At 60.5% G+C, this 6000-nt stretch overlaps 1 protein-coding gene across 8 annotated transcripts in view; it reads left to right on the top strand.

The window, feature by feature from the left end:
* The first annotated feature begins 426 nt into the window (after positions 1 to 426).
* FXYD6 (FXYD domain containing ion transport regulator 6) overlaps positions 427 to 6000 on the top strand; it is a 30828-nt gene continuing 25254 nt past the window's right edge. For 2 of the 8 annotated variants that reach the window (XM_070078809.1, XM_070078804.1), the window contains exon 1: positions 427 to 653. The gene's annotated coding sequence lies outside the window, so the exon portion shown is untranslated. The remainder of the gene's footprint in view (positions 654 to 6000) is intronic. The other 6 variants (XM_070078792.1, XM_070078785.1, XM_070078801.1 and 3 more) reach the window with 5 other exon arrangements.

The raw sequence follows: 6000 nt of genomic DNA, 5'->3' as shown, positions 1-6000 counted from the left end.
CCTGCGATTCAGCAGAGAGCCATGGCCCTTCACCCCAACTGGCTCTAGCCTAGCCACGAAGGACACCCACGACCAGGGCCGGCTCCTGCGCCTGCGCCAGTCCTTTCCGCTGTTGCTGCCTGTTGCACTTGACCGCGAGGCTGCGAAGGGACGCGGGCTGGTGTGTCTGGGGCAGGGTCCCGGCTCCCCTGCGTGGACTCCGTCAGAGCTCTGTCCTGGTGCTTGCTCCCTCCCCATCCTCGCCCGGGGAAGAGCAAACAGCAACAGCTGCTCTTCAAGCCGCTCTGGCGCTCGCACGCCCCCTTGGCGGCGCCTCCTGTTGCTTCGCCGAGCCTGAACGCCCCTTGGCAAAAAAAAAAAAAAAAAAAAAAAAAAAAAAAAAAAATCTCCCGCTCGCGCGCGCGCGTGCACACAAAACTAAAGCGAGGGGTCTGCGCGGCCCCGCGCCCGCGCCCCCCGCGGCCCCCGTGCAGCCGCGCCCGTGGCGCCCCGCCCCCACCTCCCGGGCCGCGCGCCGCCGCTCCTAGGAGGAGGGGAGGCGGGAAAACCGCGCAAGCCGCGCCCACCGCCCTGCCCCCAGCCCCGCCACTCCCCGGCTGCTCCGGACTCGGCACGTCCTCCTGGGATCGCCTGCGAGGACACCCGCCGTGCAGGTGAGCAGCTGGGAGGTGGGCAAAGTTGGCTCCGTGTTGGGAGCGGAGGAGTAGCGGGGTGGGGCCCGACGCCCCGCGCGCCGGGAGGGCGCGTTGGTTTGTTTGTTTCAGTGTGTGGGTGCGGCCCCCGCCACGTCCCCACTGGGGCCTGGGAGACGTAAACAAGGAGGTGGGCGTCGGAAGAGAGAGGGGCATCGAAGGGGAGGCAGGTCCTGGCGGCGGGGTGGTCCCGGCGGCTGCCCGCGCTTTCGTCTCGTCGCAGCTTTGAGCCTGGGGCTTGGGTTTGCCGAGGGGGAAAGGGCTGCTCGCACTCAGTATCGGGGCGAGTTTTCCTTTGTTACTCGGAAGGCTGGACACTTGGGTGGAGCGTGGTGGTGTGAGTGTGGACACGGAGCAATGCAAGGGGGAGTGAGGGGCGGCGGGGCGGTGGGCAGCAGGAGGGGGCCGCCGAGGAGGGGCAGGGCTTCCAGCACCCGGGGCTTCAGGAAGCTCTTGCATCTCTTGGGTTCATCCGTTTTGGCGATCGATCCAATCCCATCTTTGCATGGCTCCTGGGTCGCCATCCCCTTCTCTCCCCAGCGGGGCTGCCCCTTTTTGTCTCCCTGGGTTTCTCGCAGAGTTTGGGTGAGCAGCCTGGGTCTTGCTCTTACAAGTGGTGGCTGGCGGAGAAGGCGCCCGAGGGTGAGAGCGGCAGGCAGCCAGGCTGGACGCGTGGGGCCTGGGGAGGCCCCTGCAGCCAGCCTTCAGGCCTGGGGGGCTGTGGCCGCCGGAGGCTGCTCTCCCTGAAGAGTGGCCCCTGGCTCCCGCTGCCTTTGTCTCCATGGGCTCAGATCTCTGGGTTTGAAGATGGAGGAGTAAGCCTTCCAGGCTCTCTGTGAAGCAGCTGCTCCCCCATCCCTCTCTGGGGGCCCTGGCGCCCTCCGTGTTGTGTGTGTGTGTATGTATGTGTGTGTGTATGTGTGCCTGTGTCTGTCAGTTTCCGCAACTTGGCCTTTTGCACGTGACCTGCCTGGTAGTTGCCATGGAAACTCCTCCAAGTCTCAACCTCCCTCCTTTCCCAGCCCATTCCTCACCTCAGTGCCTCCTCCCCTCCTCCCCTCCCCCCAATATGGTTGCTTAGTTGTTGGTTAGCCCTGGCCTCTCTGGGTGGGAGACCCTGGACATGTGACTCCTGCCCAGAGCTCAGGGGCCTTTACCCATTTCACTCCCATTACATACACTCCACATCACCAACACACATGCACTCATAGCACGCTACACACACACACGCACACACACACAGTAAACAGCCTCACATCCCCATCCTGCTGTCCACACACACACCATAGATAACACCCTCACACATACACACACACACACACGACATACACACCACCCACAGTGCTGAACTTATACTACCCTAGCACTGTGTATTCACACCTGCATTCCATTTCCTCCCCCAACACACACACATACACACATGCTCCCTGTGCTTCTTCTAAATAGGGCTTAGGCTGGGCTGTGGCAAGGAAGCCAGGGCCATTTCCTGCCCCATCGGGCTCTGTGCTCCAAGCCCATGCCTACGGGAATTGCGGTGGGGAGGTTCCCGAAGCCCAGCAGGAAAACCCGGAGCCCATGCAGAAGAAGGAGGAAAAGGCACCTGCAGAGTCCCTCAAAAGAGGGGCTGGGCAGACCAGAAGTTCCGTCCCTCCACTGCGCCCCCTCTCCCCTGCCCACCAGGAAGCCGCAGGATCCACGATCCTCGGACGGGAGGAGGCTCGGGCAGGCTCTGGGGTCCTTAGGAGGCAAGGACAGGTGGTTCCTGGGCCAGGGCAGGGGAGGGGAGGAGTGGGAGTGGGCAGGGGACCAGCCCCGGAAGTGAGGGCTGCGTGCTCCTGTCCAGAGCTGGGATCAGACTGCCCTCTCTTCGGTCCTCAGCCACATTTTCTTTTCCCTGCTTCCTCTTAGCACCTGGGGCCAGCTGTGTGTCCAGGAGAGGACACAGGTTTGCGAAGGGCCCTTGGGCTGCCCAGGCTCCTGCCAGTCCTGCACCTTGTATGGTCTTCGGAGAGTGCATGTCCAGGGGAAGACGTTCCTCCTGGCTTCCAGTGGCTGCTGGGCTGACCGAGGATCTGTTTCATGCAGGCATCCGGTGCATTGTTTAAGTGTCTGCTATGTGATTGCTGCCGGGGACGTGACCGTCAGGAGGGAAGCACAGCCCTTGGTCTGAGAGTCCTAGATGCTCAGAGCTGGAAGGGGCGTCGAGGGATTCTCCCGCCAGATTTACCTACTTACTCATTCATCCGATGCAGAGAGAGGGAGAGACAGATTTTTCCATCTGCAGGTCCACTCCCCAGATTGCAAGGCCGTGGCTGGGCCAGGCAGAAGCCAGGAGCCTGGAATTCCATCCAGGTCTCCCTCGTGGATGCAGGGCCCCAAGCTCTTGGGCCATCTTCCACTGCTTACCCTGGTGCATTATCAGGGAGTTGGATCAGAAGTAGAGCAGCCAGCACTCCCACCAGTGCTCCTGAGGGATGCTGGTGTCACAGGTCGCAGCTTAAGCTGCTGCACCACAACGCCAGCCCCTGTAGCAGGTTTCTGACTCCTCAGTGAGGATTTTGGATCCTCCATCACCTGCTGTGCATCTCTTGCCTTCTTTTCTGTTACCATCCAGCCTCTGGAGACTGGGGTGCCTCTTCCAAAGTGAGGGTTTCCTGGTGGGTGCAAGGTAAGGCTGGAGGGTGTGGCAGGGAGAGGAGGGGGGGAGCAGCAGTTCCCTAGACCCTGGAAGCTCCTTGTAGCCTTAGGGGAGTCAGCCCACCTCGATCCAAACCCCCCCCCCCCCCCCATCAACCAGAGCACACACTCTGCCCACCCTCAGTCTTGTTGGCTGGCCAACTGTGCTGCAGCGCCCCCTTCCCTGGGCTCACTGTAATGTCTGTCTATCCGAGCTCCCTGGGGGCAGCGGAGCAGTCAGGAAGGGCACACCCCACAGGGCAGAGAGCTGGCTGGCGGCTTCTTGTCTGCCAGCTTCCTGTCCCAAGGGAGCACTGAGCGAGCCCAAAGGAGCACCCAGTGAGACCGAGGGAGCGCTGCCCTGAGCCGCTCTGCTTCCCCAAGGCAATGTGCTCGTTACACAAATACCTGGTGCTTCTGGATGCAAACTGGGCTTCTGGTAACACTCTACGGTAGCTTAGACTGTTCTCAGACCTCTGCCTCCGCCTTTGTCATCAGGGCTTAGGATCATGACTCCAAGGCACAGCGCTCTGCGTGTGTGTGGAGCACACTGGCTTGGTCCCCTCTTCTCTCTGGGCACCAAATGGGACTCATCATTTCACAGTACAGGGTTGCAGCCAAGCTGCCAGGAAAGGGCCTGGGCTCTGGGTCCTGGAGGGAAGCCCCCTTTCACCCACTAGGGCAGAAGCTGGGCTCCATGCAGGGTGGGGCACAGGGCATCCTCAGGAGAGGCCCAGAGCCAGGGTCCAGGAAGTCCTTCCTGGGGAGCCTTTGGCCTGCTGGCAGGTCTTTGAGCAGAGGTACCGGTCAGGGTCACAGCGTGCTGTTCTTGGTGAGAAGCAGGGCGTGTCCTGGCTGGGATGAAAGCTTGGAACACATTTGGCAATATCTTCTCTGCTCTAGAACCAGCGGAGAGGGAGGCCTTGACCTGGGAAAGTAGGAAGCCGGCTTGGAGCCATGTAGGAGGAGCATGCTTGTCTCAAAGATTTGTGGTGGACAAGGAGGCCCAGAAAGAGAGCTGAGGGCAGGGGAAGCAGGTGGGGCCCTAGGCACGGCACGTTTTCTGAAACAGGCACAGATAGCAGTGGGGCCACAGCTTCCCCCCACCCCCCAAGGGCTGAGTCTGCAGGTTTCCAGGCCGGTGGTCTGGGTTCATCCTCATGCCCCTCGGAACACCTTATTTGGGTGGACGGGGCTGGAGATAGCTAGCAGGGAAAGCCAGGAATGCTGTCAAGTTCACTCCCTTGTTCTGTTAACAAGGGTTCTCCGAGGCCCTCCCAGATGCCAGGCCTGTGGGAACCTCTTGTCCTAGCAGAGCCATGAGCTGATGGCTTGTTGCCGGCCAAAGGCCTCCTGCTGCAGTCGTCCACTGATTGGTCCTGTGTCTTCCTCTCCCCACTGCCTTCCTCGGCGCCACCTCCCTGGAAAGACTGCAGCCTCTTCCTCTTCCTTCCTGGGAGGGCCCCCATACTCACAGGTGCACTCGCATGCCCAGAGGCCCTTCCTCACACGTGCATAGCTTCCACCCCTTGTGCAATACCCCCACCCCTTCTCACCTCCCTGCGCTGCAGGCTGTCACCCAGACCCTTGGGGTGGCCTCTCAAGTTTCCATTCTCTCAGCCCCATGCGCTTACCTATCCATCCTGTGGCCCAGGTGCAGCTGGGTCAGACCTCCCAGGCCCCCCCTTACCTGTTAGTAAGGACGGGTGCCTGCCTGGGTGCACCAGGCGATCGGTCACCTGGCCCCACTGCCTCTCCAGATGCCTTGTCCAGGTGCTCGTCCTGAGCCTGTATTTCCCCACCCTCTGCCTATGCCTGTGCTCAGGCCCCGCTGGAATGTGCTGGAACCCCAGCCTGTGCAACTGGGCTTTGCAGCCCTGGGAGACAGAGAAACTTGGATTCTAATCTGGATTCCGGTGCTTTCTTATTGTCTTAATTTTTCTAAGCCTCATTTCTTTGAGAGGCATGCATAGAGAGAGAGAGGCAGAGAGCGCACCCATTTTGTTAATTTATTTGAGAGGCAGAGATGCATAGAGAGACAGACAGCCCCCCCACCCCACTCCCCTGGTGCCCTCACTGTCTGGGGCTGGGCCAAGGCTGGAACTAGGAACCAGGAACTCAATCCAGGTCTTCCAGGGCCCACAGTGGCAGGCACTTGGAGTCAGGAAGCCAGAGCCATATGGGTGCTCCTGTCTGGAACCCAGGCAGGTGTTCTCTGTAAGCTTGTTCCCTCCCCTGGGAAATGAGCAGAGGAGTATGGGGTGAGCCATGTGACCCTAGCCTATAAGAAACCCTCTGCAGGTGTTAGCTGCTGTAAGAGTGATGATAGCAATGATGTATTATTATTATTACTATTAGAACGATATTATTATTGCTTCTGTGTCATCCTTCGAGACTCCTCCCCAGGCTTAGTCCGCCAAGCAGCTCTTCCTGGTTCCCCCTCCCTGTACCTGGGATGCTGTGGTGGTTCTTCCCTTACAGAGCCTGGCCCATGGTGCCTGTGTTTTTGCTCCCCTCTGCCCACAGAGTCAGACGTGCAGGGAGCACATATGAACTGAGCATGCGTGGAGAGTGCCCACCCGCTGGGAGCTGTTGAGCCCACTTGCCCCCCAGATCCCTGCCTTGCTGGTCC

Source organism: Oryctolagus cuniculus, chromosome 1, assembly GCF_964237555.1.
Source record: "Oryctolagus cuniculus chromosome 1, mOryCun1.1, whole genome shotgun sequence".
Lineage (NCBI taxonomy): Eukaryota > Metazoa > Chordata > Mammalia > Lagomorpha > Leporidae > Oryctolagus > Oryctolagus cuniculus.
The sequence above is the reverse complement of the archived record's forward strand: the minus strand, read 5'-3'. Positions and strand labels throughout refer to the sequence as shown.